The 12,832-nt window shown below is 43.0% G+C and overlaps 1 pseudogene; it reads right to left on the bottom strand.

Annotated features, from left to right (window-relative positions):
* Positions 1-3,468: 3,468 nt before the first annotated feature.
* On the bottom strand, positions 3,469-4,179 carry LOC139002624 (monocyte to macrophage differentiation factor pseudogene; annotated as a pseudogene).
* Between the last annotated feature and the right edge of the window lie 8,653 nt (positions 4,180-12,832).

Genomic DNA, 12,832 nt, shown 5'->3' with positions numbered 1-12,832 from the left:
TAGTTAATGACATTTCTTCACTATTTTCCCCCTTCCTTGGAAGACATTCTTCCTATTTAAATATGATGACTTGTTGAGTGCTGTCATTAAACATGCTACTTAAAAGTGAAATGAAGTCTTTAAAGTTAAAGACTTCAGAAAAGTACAAATGCGAGGTTCTTAATCTGGGAACTCTTAAAGCTATGTTAAGAGTCCACAGATAGCCTTAAAGCAGCGGTTCTCAACCTGTGGGTCGCGACCCCCTTGGGGGTCGAACGACCCTTTCACAGGGGTCGCCTAAGACCATCGGAAAACACACATATAATTACATATTGTTTTTGTGATTAATCACTATGCTTTCATTATGTTCAATTTGTAACAATGAAAATACATCCTGCATATCAGATATTTACATTACGATTCATAACAGTAGCAAAATTACAGTTATGAAGTAGCAATGAAAATAATTTTATGGTTGGGGGTCACCACAACATGAGGAACTGTATTAAAGGGTCACGGCATTAGGAAAGTTGAGAACCACTGCCTTAAAGTAACAGTGATACTCCTGGAATTGTGGGAAGGATGCTCTGAATAGGCACTTATCTACATTTTTCTGAATATAGAGTACACAATTTTTTATCAGATTTTGTTTTCTTCCATTATACTTCCTTTCCACAAGCAACACAAGAATTGAGTCTGTCAGAAACAGAAAAAAAAATATGTTAACTTCTGGCCTAATTTTACTTTAGGACTTTAGTTGCCATTGGTTGCTAGTGATACATCAGAGGTGCCTGATTGCTGGGTTTAAGTGGCAGAATTAAATACTAGTTCAGTGGAAGCTTTTTCCTTTAATTGCATATTATTAAGAGTCCAGGACTCTATGACTCTCAGATATTTGGCTGTATGCGACTAATATTTCTAAGCTTTAGAAACATTGGTCAAAAGTTTCAACAATAATGTGTTGTTATTTTTGAAGGATAGTTCCGACTTTTCCCAATAGTGGGAGAAGTAAAAACAACAGTACATGAGAGAAAACCCTGGGTTCATGGTAAGTTTTAGAAGTAAACTGAATCATAGCTGATGGCAAAAGTAAAGAAGAGGCAGAAACACAAAGTGATGTAAGAGAAAGATGAACACTTTTGGTCCGACACTTGTAATAAGTTAGGAAGTGAATGATTGCATAGCAATCTCATCTCTGCGTAGAAATACATCCTGTAGAATGTAAGCTCTGTGATGGCAGGAATCTTGCCTGATCATTGATGCATTCCCAGCTCTTAGAACTGTGTCCATGATAGCGGTAGGCATTTCATGATAATTTATTGAAAAAAATTTGTAAGGCAAATACATCCCAAGTGGGAAAGCACACACCTTGAATTCTTATGGGCAAAGAGGCCGAAGAAAAATGATGCAACTTGGTACAGTGACGACTGTTGATGATTGATTCAACAAACAATGTTAGGCATTAATGGTGTGTCAGGCACTGTGCTGGGGACCACAGAGGTTACAAGTGGTTCACAGTCTTGAAGGCCAGCGGCTGCACCCAAAGGATCCTTAAAGGGCAAGGAGGAATTTTACTCCTCCATAAGCTCCAGTGTCATCTTTCCTTTAAATCAGTGTTTTCTGACAAGGGAAATGAAAAATCATAATAAGTTAAATTAAAGTAAAAGCATCTTTAGAAAATATTCTCTTTTATGAACTCTAAAGTGCAATAAAAAATAAAAACAGTTAATATTCCAATATGGATTCATGGTAAGGCCCTTATACTTTTCTCCTGCCACCCCAGTTGCTCCTCCTGTATAGATTTCTGGAGCTGCCATTGCATAAAACAAAGAAAGCGATGACAGGGGTAATTATTATACAAGATAGGAAATGTTAGAGGCCTTAAGAAGTGTATAGGTGAAGTGTTATGAGGGTTTGGAAGAAGAAAGGATCGCCACTTCTCTTAGTCAATGTCTTTGCACACAATAGAAACCAGAAACCGGCAGTGGGAGATTTTACAGGCCCAACATTTCCTCATGAGTCAACCACACTATGAGCCCATTCTGAACCATACGAGAAGGGGAAAACATGGGGGCCAACTCATATCTCAATAATCAGTTCTGCTCAACTTGCTTGTGTTTCAAATGAACGGAGTTTTCCTTTTAGCTTTCTCTCCTAATGTAGCCTGGTGTTAATATTGGTTTAAAAACAGATTGGGCTAAAGCAACAGAGACATTTCCAAAAAACCACAATTTGGACAAAATAGAAGTTTCTATCTCGTGTAACAGTTTGAGTATAAGCAGTCTAAGGGCCAAAGGGAGGCTTGATGGTGTCAGAGGCGCAGGCTGCTTCTTTCTTTTGCTCTGTCATTCACAACACAGTTTCAACTTCCAGCTTAAAGTGGCTACTCCAGTACCTACCATCACGTGTGCATCCCAGCCATTGGGAAAGGGAAAAAGAAGAGAAGAAAGCCACCCTCCTTGTTTTAAGTGCATGACCTAGAAGTCATGTATATTACTTCTGTTCACACCCCATTGGCCAGAACTTACTGACATACCCATGTCTAGCTGCAGAGAGAGTGGGAGTTGAGAAATAGATTCTTTATCTGGGAAGCAAATAACACTAGGAGTTCTGTTCTTACAGGAAGGTGGGGAGAATAGAAATATTGGGGAATAGGAGTCTCTGTAAAGTGTTGTGGCATATTACTAAACAATTTTGTATTCTATATAGAGATCAATTTATTGCTTTGTTGGGGAAAGGGAGTCATTTTAAATATTTTTAATGATTAACTTAAAACCTAAAAGTAGAGATCAGTTATTCTGTAGGTGGCTTCTTTTCCAGGGCTTTTATTTTTTGTAGCTTCCATCAAATCAGGAATTCTTTCAATAAATATTTTTGAATACCTATCGCGCTGGGTATATTTTAAGGCAGATAAATACTCTCATTTCCTACCCTACTAATGACTTTATTCTAAAATACTGTCTCTGTGGAAGACATGACACTAGAACATGTAGTAGAGGTTCCTAAAAGCATGGAGAATGAGAGCTGGGAGCTGTAGTTGTTAGAATCAGAAGTGAGGGGTAGTTGGGGGACCCTGCCGGAAGCCGGTCCATCCTTGCTGCTTGATACAGTCGCTGCAGGAAAGAAACATCTGCACAGCATATGTTTCAAGGGACCTGGCGTATATGGCATACTGTTCTTAGTATGTTTGCTCCCCTTAGCGCTATGTGTTTTAACCAAGGTCACCTCTCCCAGAAAGGTTGTTTCCCCAGGTGGGGATTTTTTCCTGAAGTTAGAGAGGGAATAAAACCTCCCAGGTGGGTCTTAACAGATTCATCCTGGAACATTCCAGAACACAGCATTGATACTTTCACAATCATTATAGTCAGACTATATAAAGAAAGTCAGTGCAGCTGTCTTTTTCCTCCTCCTGTGCAATAGGCAACTCTCACTTCCCTCCCAAGTGCCACCGCTCTAATAATACTGGTGTGGACACCTGGTACAGAACAGTCATAAATGGTGCATAAAGTCTGTGGGGCTTCGGTAAAGATACTTCCAGATGGTGTAGTAATGCATGGCGACTGCCGTGACCACAAACAGGTGCCAGATGGCATGAGCGAACGGGATGATGCCATCACTCTTGAAGAAGACCACACCCAGGCAGTAAATCAGGCCTCCGCAGGCGAGCTCGTGAAGTCCCTCCGTGTTGTTCATTGATGTCACCACCAAGGCTGGAGAGAAGCCCATTGTGAGATACAAAAGGAGCTCAACCACCTTATACTTTTCATGGTAGAGAAATACATAAATGGTTCCTCCAGCTGCCATGAGCCAGATAAACCAATGCATATGAGATGCCAGTGGTCCAAGTTCACGGAGATTTAACCATGGCGCATAAGACGCAGCAACCATTCTATCCATTCTATCACACATGCGGAAACATCGCTCCACTGTCCTTAGGTGGCTCTTTTTCCATGACACCATGTGAAATACTGTGGAGACGATGAAGAGGGCACAGAGGCCCATGCCATAAATCCATGCTGTTATCTTCTCCCAGTAGTCGTCAGACAGCAGATGGAGGAGGATGCTGCCCATGATGGCCGGGACAATGAGGAATGCATGTGTGTAATAGTTAGCAGCATGTTCATAACAAGTTGGTTTGTAGCGGCCATTGGCTGGGGCCCGGTGGTTCATGAACCGCTGGAATCGATTCTGGAACTGCATTGATCCTTTGCTCCTCCTTGCAGGCCGTCTCGTCTGTGCCGGTGGCCAGGTGCGCAGACTCATGGGCTTGGGTTGCTCTGGAGGCTGCCCAGGTGCACTGCGGATTGCTCAGCTGGGCAGGGCCGGAGTGGGTCAGGTGGGGGGCCGGGACGGAGCCGTGGCCAAATGTTGGGGTCTAGCCCCAGCAGGTCCAGGGGTTCTCAAAGGTGTAGACGGAGTTGGCGAAGAAGGAATGACACAGAGGCAGCGTTTAGTTGATCAGCATAGCGAGGTTCTCTAGCCAGGTTCTAGCCAGGATCTCCAGCCAGGTTCTCCAGCGAAGTTCTGGTTAGGATCTCCAGTGAAGTTCTGGCCAAGTTCTGGTGTTTATTGTCTTGTTACATCTATATTTATACCAGTTGATTTTAATCCCTTCAATTTCTATTGCAAAGGTTAGGGTGTTTATCTCCATTCCAGGGAGTAAAGATTATGTAGCTTAAGCGTGATTGTTTGTAGTTAAAGTGATTAACTACCCACCTGGCACTTAGTTAAGAGATTTTATTCCCTCTCTAACTTCAGGGAAAAATCCCCACCTGGGGAAACAACCTTTCTCGGAGAGGTGACCTTGGTTAAAACACATAGCGCTAAGGGGAGCAAACATATTAAGAACAGTATGCCATATACACCAGGTCCCTTGAAACATATGCTGTGCAGATATTTCTATCCTGCAGCGACTGTGTCAAGCAGCAAGGACCGACCGGCTTCCGGCAGGACCCCAGCCCTACAAATCTCCATCAGCCCCACACATTCACCCCCAATAAACATGAACTCCAATGAACAGCCTGTTCACTATGCAAACATAGTTCCAAGGGTAGTTCTTTAGCTCCCTTTTCCAAAAGAGTGCCATCCTTGCACCTGTCCATTCTAGGAACTCTAGACCTCTCCTGGTGTGGGGATTTGGACCAACTCCCTCGCAACCCTCCTGATGGGCCTGGAAGAAGAGCCAACCTGCGTGTGTCGGTGTCTTTCCCAAGTAGTATTCTTTACAAAGAAAGAAAAGCGAGCGGGCAAACACTGAGCACTCCACCTGGCTTGACTTCAGAACGCTCGCGATTAAGATATTCCGCTTATTGTTAGTCAGAGATCTAGGCCTGCCTTGCTCCACACAAATAGAAGCTCTGTTTCTCCGCCGCCTGCGCGCATCCTCTCACATGTCCTTAGGGTGCTAGAACAGCGGGGCTTTTCTAAATGGTTCTTAGACTTGAAGAACATGAAAGAAGCCGCGAAGGGCTCCTGAAAGCATTTACATTGACGAGTAACACGCGTCGACAGTACATTTTTCCTTTTCTTGCTGTAAAGGGGAAGCCTTTGTGCGCTGCTTTCCGTTGTTCGCACCGAGGGTAATTGAGGCGGTGGCAGCGTGGCCAGCAGCAGGGGTTGGCGGAAATTAATGAAGGGAGGCAGTTTGGGCCGAACCATCCTCACGCCTCCACCACTCCCTTGTACTTTAACTGGCTGGAATTCAAGGGCATGGAGGAGAGTGGTGTGGCCCTGCAAAAGAGAAAGAACCAGAAGCTTTCTTTTGGGATTCAATCACCTGTCAGGTGGCTGGAGAGGAAGCCAAAGATTTTTTTTTAAGAGTTATTTTTTATTTTCTATAGCATGGATCAGAGCATTTAAGTACCAAAAACAGCTAACACCCACAGAGCCCCTGATATATGCCAGACACTATTCTGATTGTTTACATGTCATTATCTTATTTGATTCCTACAATAACTGTCTGCGGTGGGTGCTCTAATTATTTCCACTTCACAGCTATGAATCTGAGGGAGAGGGTAAGGCTTTAAGCGGCAGGCTCGGGATTCTACCCTGGGCTGACTGGCTCCAGCGCCATCCACTAAGCCATCCTACCTTTGAGAATGGCTGAACTGTCATTGTCTTCTAGATTTACATCTCAGATTTTGCGACAGGTGATGGACATAGATTTGCATTTCCTAATGGAAGAGGGAATGAAGTTAAATCATAAACAAGAGGACGCTTGAAAAGGTTGATGTTTAAAAAAAACTGCAAAGAGTTTGTGCCTTTTCCCTGACTGCCTGCTGGCACGTCTCTTGCTGTGGGGAGGGAAGGACAGCACCACAGTGCGAGGTTCTATATAAAGCAATTTATTATTTTTTTGAAAAATGATAATGGCCTTGTTTTCATCTTCAGAGTTGAGAGAGTGGCAAAAGTCTGATAGCACCCTCAGAAGCATGCACTCAGCAAGATTCCCTAAATAGTTCTTCCTCTCCAGCCCTGACCCAGTAACCTCTGGGCCATTCTAGTCCCGGGAATCTCCTGTATAGGGCCCCAAAGAGTATGCTGATGCCTGCAACATCCTTTTAGGATGTGAAGACCTACGGACAAATGGCTCCTGGGGATGGGAACATATCAAAACGTAATCCTTACTCATAACAGAATTGAGTTTGGTGTGAACCCAGCAATCAGGGAATGAAAGGTGAGTGCATTAACCTACCATGTTATCTGTATAGGAGTTTTATATCTTAAATGGAACAGACATCCCTGCAAAACAATAATGGACTGAGATTAATGAGTTACAGGTGACCCTCAGACACGGGAAGGTTGACTTTGGATAAGCACCCACAAAGGTCAAGTGCTTATCTGAATTAACCACAAGTCTTGGATCTGGGGTAAAAATAAAGGCTGAGAAATACCCCGGGGAGAGGCTTTCTTCAACCTGAGTTTTGTGTTCTTTCGTACCTTCTGCTAAATTCCACATTGCATTGGACCAGTCCTTTCTTGTGGCGTTTGCACATACATCTCTGGCCTAAACCAGATCTCTACATCATGGAAATAGTATGAAAACCCAGAGCAATGCTTTTCACATTTGTAGGGTTTCAGAATGGGTTGTAGACCAATTATTTTTGCTAGCATAGAATTTAGTCTTTCTGATAGAGGCTTTGTAAGAACTGGAATGAAACGCTACAACTGTGGTCGCTTTTACCTGGTACTGACTTGGGGATTTGCATCTGTCTCATTGTACAGTGCAAATATGTGCCGGTAATGATAACTTCTGTGTATATCACTCTTGAATCAGTTTTGATATTTCCATTTAAGACAGAATAATTAATCCCCAAAGCAGTGCTGTATTCTTCATTTATTGAAAAACACACTTGGAGTTGCCCTCCACGTCCCCATAAGAGTATCTGCTGGGCTCTATCTTAGGACCCTGCTAGGAAGGTGAGTCAACTGGGAGAGGCCCATGGGGGCAGGGCAGACCCAGCTCTGGCTTTCTCAGTGTGGAAAGTGGAGTGTTCACGTGGGAAGGTGAGCACACACTCACCTGATACAAAACACCAGGGTGTCTCCACTGAGAGATAGAATCCTGGTCCAGGTGTGTTGACAGTAATAAAGAGATAGAAAGAGCTAGCCCTCATGTACCTCACCCCTGCCAGACATTGGAAACAAGGGAAATAAGATGCCCACTGAGAGCAAAACTTTAAAAACAATGTGGGCTGAAATAAAGCATAGATACACAGCTTTTTTAGGCCTCCAGGGCCTAAGAATATATTAACACATGCAAAGAAAGAATGCATGACTCAGAAGGGAGTTGGCCAGCTCTGGGAGGTGATTAAAAGAGTCCCTGCAGCAAAAGTTGGTGGTGCTGGTCCAGGCTTTGCCCCTGGAAGACTGAATGGGCCTGGCCAAAGTCTTTTCAGACTGGGGTAAGCATCAATTAGACCAGGGGTCCTCAAACTACGGCCCGCGGGCCACATGCAAATACAAGTATTGTATTTGTTCCCATTTTGTTTTTTTACTTCAAAATAAGATATGTGCAGTGTGCATAGGAATTTGTTCATAGTTTTTTTTTTAAACTATAGTCCGGCCCTCCAACGGTCTGAGAGACAGTGAACTGGCCCCCTGTTTAAAAAGTTTGAGGACCCCTGAATTAGACGTTTACTCAAACACATTTGTGTGAAGTGCTACATTGCTGCGTTAGGTGTATGTTGAGCTTTGGGATAAAATGCTGAGGATGGAGAGTACCTCTCAAGGAAGATGACTGTCCTGAACCAGGTACAATCTGGAAGGAAGCACACGCCTATGAGGAAGAAAACTGTAGACTGAGGGCTCTGGGCCTCCAGGAAGACTTGCCTGAGGAAGTCACTGTAGATGGGAGAGGTAAAGGCCGAGCAGGAGTTAAACAGTGGAAGGCAGGACATTTAAGGGCCAAACAGGGCCAGTGTTTGCTCAGGGCATGAGGCTGGTGCCAGATTTGAGGGATGGATGGACCCAGGGTGGTTTTAAATAATAGATACTATTTTTTGAGTACTTAGTAGGTGCCAGGCACTGTTGAAAGTGGTTTATTCTCCTAATTTTCATCATAATCCTATGAAATAAATACTGTCTTTATTCCTATTTTACTGAAGAGGTAACCAGAGCACAATGTAGGTAAATAAATCATCTGAGCTTTGAAGTAGAGGAACAGGGATTTGAACCACGGAAGTGTGGTTGCAGAACCCATATTTCAACCTTTTCTGATACTGGAGGCAGAGGCCAAAGTAGCCAGGCCATGTGGGGCCAGTAGGTTGAGGACTTTGTCTTCTAAGAACAGTGTCCAGTTTTAGACGAGTGACCTGGTCAAATGTGTGCTATGGAAAAAAATCACTCTGGCCACATTGTGATTAACTACCATTTTTCTAAAATCTGGTTATGATTTTGTTCCCTGTGTAAGTCTGCAGAGAAACAGGGAATGCGCAGATCATACAAACTTCAAGAAGTTTGCTCATCAAGACAACCATTTCTTACTATAAATTAATATCATAGCTTTGAACATGATATGGCTTTTCAAAATTTGTGATGGCAGGAAGAGAATACGTTGTTTGTGTAGCTCCTACAACAGTTGTTTCTTAATGTAAATATAGATATATCAGACTCGTGAGATAGATTAGGCAGTGTGCCCTAGAAAGGTTGATTTATTTTCTCTAAAAGTCTGAAATTTCTGATTTGCAATACTCAGGATCAGGCTTTGTCTATACCACAACAAACTCACCAAACTAATGATTTTGCCTGTGGCAGGAGAAAGCCTGTTGTCTTTTTCCAAGGGTGACTGAGAAACACTTAACATCACTGGGGCTATGTACAATAGCCACGAGTCACAACCCCATTCTCCCATTCTTCCTCCTTCTTCTTCTCCTTTTTCTTTTCTTCTTTCTCCTCCTCCTCCTCCTCCTTAGATAATATTAAGCAACCTACACAGGTAGGCAGTATTAGGAAGGTCTGTCAGCAGATCTCCAGTTCAGAACCCTTTGCTGGGAAACCAACAAGGCATCAAGCAACAGAGAAATAAATGAGAAACCCACTCAACATAACTGTGGAGAAATATGGAACCTTGATCTTGGTTTCACAACAGGGGCCCAGCATAAGAGCCATTCAGTATGGAGATACAAATCTGGACAAAGAGTAGAGATGGTGTTTAAAACCATGTAGCAGAGGAGATCCTCTATGAACTGAACATAGTTAGGGGAAAGATGAAGTCAGCCCTAATCCCTGGGGCACTCCAAGTCTTAGTGGCAGGGAGATGAAGCACCAAGATAGGAGACTGACAAAAAAGTAATTAAGTGGGAAGAAGCTCAGTAGAGCATGGTGTCCTGGAAGGCAAGTTAACAGTGTTTCAATGGGGGAGAAAATGATCAACTCCATAAAATGTTTATAAAAGCAAGACAAGGACTGAGAGTTGACTGATGGATTTGCCAATGTGGAGGTCCTTGGTAATTGTAACCGGAGCAATTTTAATGTTTGCAGGGTGAGGCGGTGATCAGGTTGCTTCAAGAGAGAATGGGAGGAGATAAATTGCTAGTGAATATAAACAATTTTTTTGAGGAGTTGTGTTGCCAACAGGTAAAGAGAAAGTGGAGCAGTAAGAGAGAGAGAGGTGGTATCAAAAGATTTTTGTTTTTATTTTTAATGAAAGAAATAAGAACATGTTTATATGTTATGACAACAGACCAGGAAAATGGGGGGCGGGGGGAGTGGTGATGCAGGAGAGAGGGGAAGAATTGCTTGAGAAATATCCTTGTGGCATTGAGAGGGGATGGGATTTAGTACAAAAGTGGGGACTGGCCTTGGCCGAAGTCACCCAAAGTCACAGGAACAAGGCATGGTATCACTCATCATCACTCAACATCATTCACCATTTCACCAAGAAAACAGAAACATCCGGAAAGAGATCTTGCTTCCCAGTTCCTCCACTGGTTGTGGAGGATTGAGGAGAGGAGAAGGGATGAAAGAGTCATTGAAGAGAATGGGAGAGGGAACTGACAAGGACACCAAATGACAGCTGGGCAGCATTACTGGTCCATGGGAGCTGATAATGATCAGGAATTTAGAATGAGATCAGCCAGCAAGGTTGTGTGTTTTTCTCAAGCACGTTTGGTTGCAAGGATGCTGGCATGAAATAGACAGAAATCTTGATTTAATCAAGCCTGAAAATTTACCAGCACAATGCAGTGAGAGAGGAGCAAAGAGGATGAGGGTGCTTGCAAGAGAAGAAAAATGCTGGATCATAGAACTTAAGTAGGATAAGGAGGAGGAACGTGAGGACACAGAGGGATGAGGACAGTGACGAGGTAGTAGGATCCATAAATTTTAAGTTCTAGTGGAGTAAAAATATGTCCAAATGCCTCCCACTCCTGATGTTCACATTTCTTTAAATATTGATAGAGATAGTTTTTCCTGGGGATGGGGCTCCTCTGTTGGAACAGTTATTGCTGAGGAGCTGCCAGCATCAGTGCTTATTAACTAGAGAGGAGAGAGTGCTGGTTCCTTATCAAGGAGAAAAGTGATGGGTATGGGATAGCAGGTCTCAGAGTGTCCAGTCTCTTGGGTTTTCCAGTCCTAGGATTGGAGGAGGAAGTGTTTAGACTCCAAGTCTCTCACACACACAAATGCACATACACACCTCACATGTGCATTTTTCTTCTTTACCAAGAATTAGGATAGTGCACCATGCCAGATGTGTGGTCTGTCAGTGATTCTCCAGATGTTTTTGGAGATGAAGAGGAAGGCCACAGAGAGCCCACGATAAGGTGAAAATTCGGGACAGGAAAAGGCAGGAGAAAAAGCCTTTTAAAGGCAATGTTTTACCTTAGGATTTAGTTTATGGAGGATGTCAAGTAATGTCATTGTGGAATATGTAGTAGAAACCTGATCATCATTTCATGAGGGCCTATGGCTATAACATGTGGCAGATGTCTTTGTGTAGTGACCACAGACAGGTAGTTGCCTGAAACTTACCTTTGGGAATGCTTGTGTTTATGGTTACCTCAGCTTCCTGCCCGCCTGCCCTCTGGTCCCAGCCAAGGGTTGCTTGGCAGTTTAGACTTTTAAATAAAAAAATGGGCTTTTTAGGTCATCAGCCCTTTTTCTTTTTACAGATGTTAGAATTGAGGCCTAGCGAGGTGACATCTGTGTTCCCCCATTCTGCAGTGGCCTGGGGCTCTGATGAAAGCACCCCCTTCCTCCATGCTTCTGTTGGTTGGAGACTTGTTCCTCCTCGTGGCTGCCCTTGACCTGTGTATTAAAAGTACAGTTTGCCCTCAGAGTGAGATGCCTTCCCCATAACCCAAAAAGTACAGCTCGCTTCATCCGACACTATTATGCAGAGGATGGAGCAAGAAGTTTTGGGTTTGTTGGGTTTTTTTGCAAACTTTATTCACACACAAAAATGATCAGGGACTGGGGATGAGAGGGGGACAATGTTTTTATTCTTCAGAATAAATTTTATGTAAGAAATATGAAAATAATGATAGCAAACTATGTTGAAAGAGTTTGGGTTTTGGAGCCAGACAGTAATGATGTATGTTCTGAGTGCTTACTCTGCTGGGCAGGATCCTCTCCCTCACACTGGTGTCACTGACTATGGGATCTTCGGCAAGTTACCTAATTTCTTTCTTTTTTTAAAAAAAAATATATTTTATTGATTTTTTACAGAGAGGAAGGGAGAGGGATAGAGAGTTTGAAACATCAATGAGAGAGAAACGTTGATCAGCTGCCTCCTGCACACCCCCTCCTGGGGATGTGCCCGCAACCAACGTACATGCCCTTGACCAGAATCGAACCTGGGACCCTTCAGTCCGCAGGCTGATGCTCTATTCCCTGAGCCAAACCGGTGAGGGCAGTTATCTAATTTCTTTCAACATTCCCCGCCCCCCCCCTCCAAAAAAAAAAACCCCACAAAAAATAAAAGAATAATAACGGGGTTTTTTTGCAAGGTTATTTTTGTTAATTATTAAATTTTACATCTTGTAAAAGTATCTGGCATATAACAGGTGCTCAATAAATGTTAATTTGTTGTGTGTTTTTTTTACTACCCTGCCCCTCAAGATTCCTGAGCTTTAAAAGTAGTTTTCCAGATTTTGAGCTGTTCAAAAATTCCAACAGCAAGGTGAGAATGGTTATGATTAAACCCACTTGATATTGTGTGTTCAATTTTGTAATGTAAGATGATATCAACAGCCAAGATCTTTGTCCTGAAAGGAATTTCAATATTCAGCAAAGTGGGGCTGATTTAATAGCCCTTAATTCTGGCGGTATTTTCAAACTCAAAGTCCATCTGTTTGAAAATGTAAATTGCTCTTTTAAAATGTATTTTGCATTGAAATTTAGGAACAAATAC

The sequence above is a fragment of the Myotis yumanensis genome, unplaced genomic scaffold, assembly GCF_028538775.1.
Source record: "Myotis yumanensis isolate MYYU_CA2020_CCGP unplaced genomic scaffold, mMyoYum1.0.hap1 SCAF_1, whole genome shotgun sequence".
Lineage (NCBI taxonomy): Eukaryota > Metazoa > Chordata > Mammalia > Chiroptera > Vespertilionidae > Myotis > Myotis yumanensis.
The sequence above is the reverse complement of the archived record's forward strand: the minus strand, read 5'-3'. Positions and strand labels throughout refer to the sequence as shown.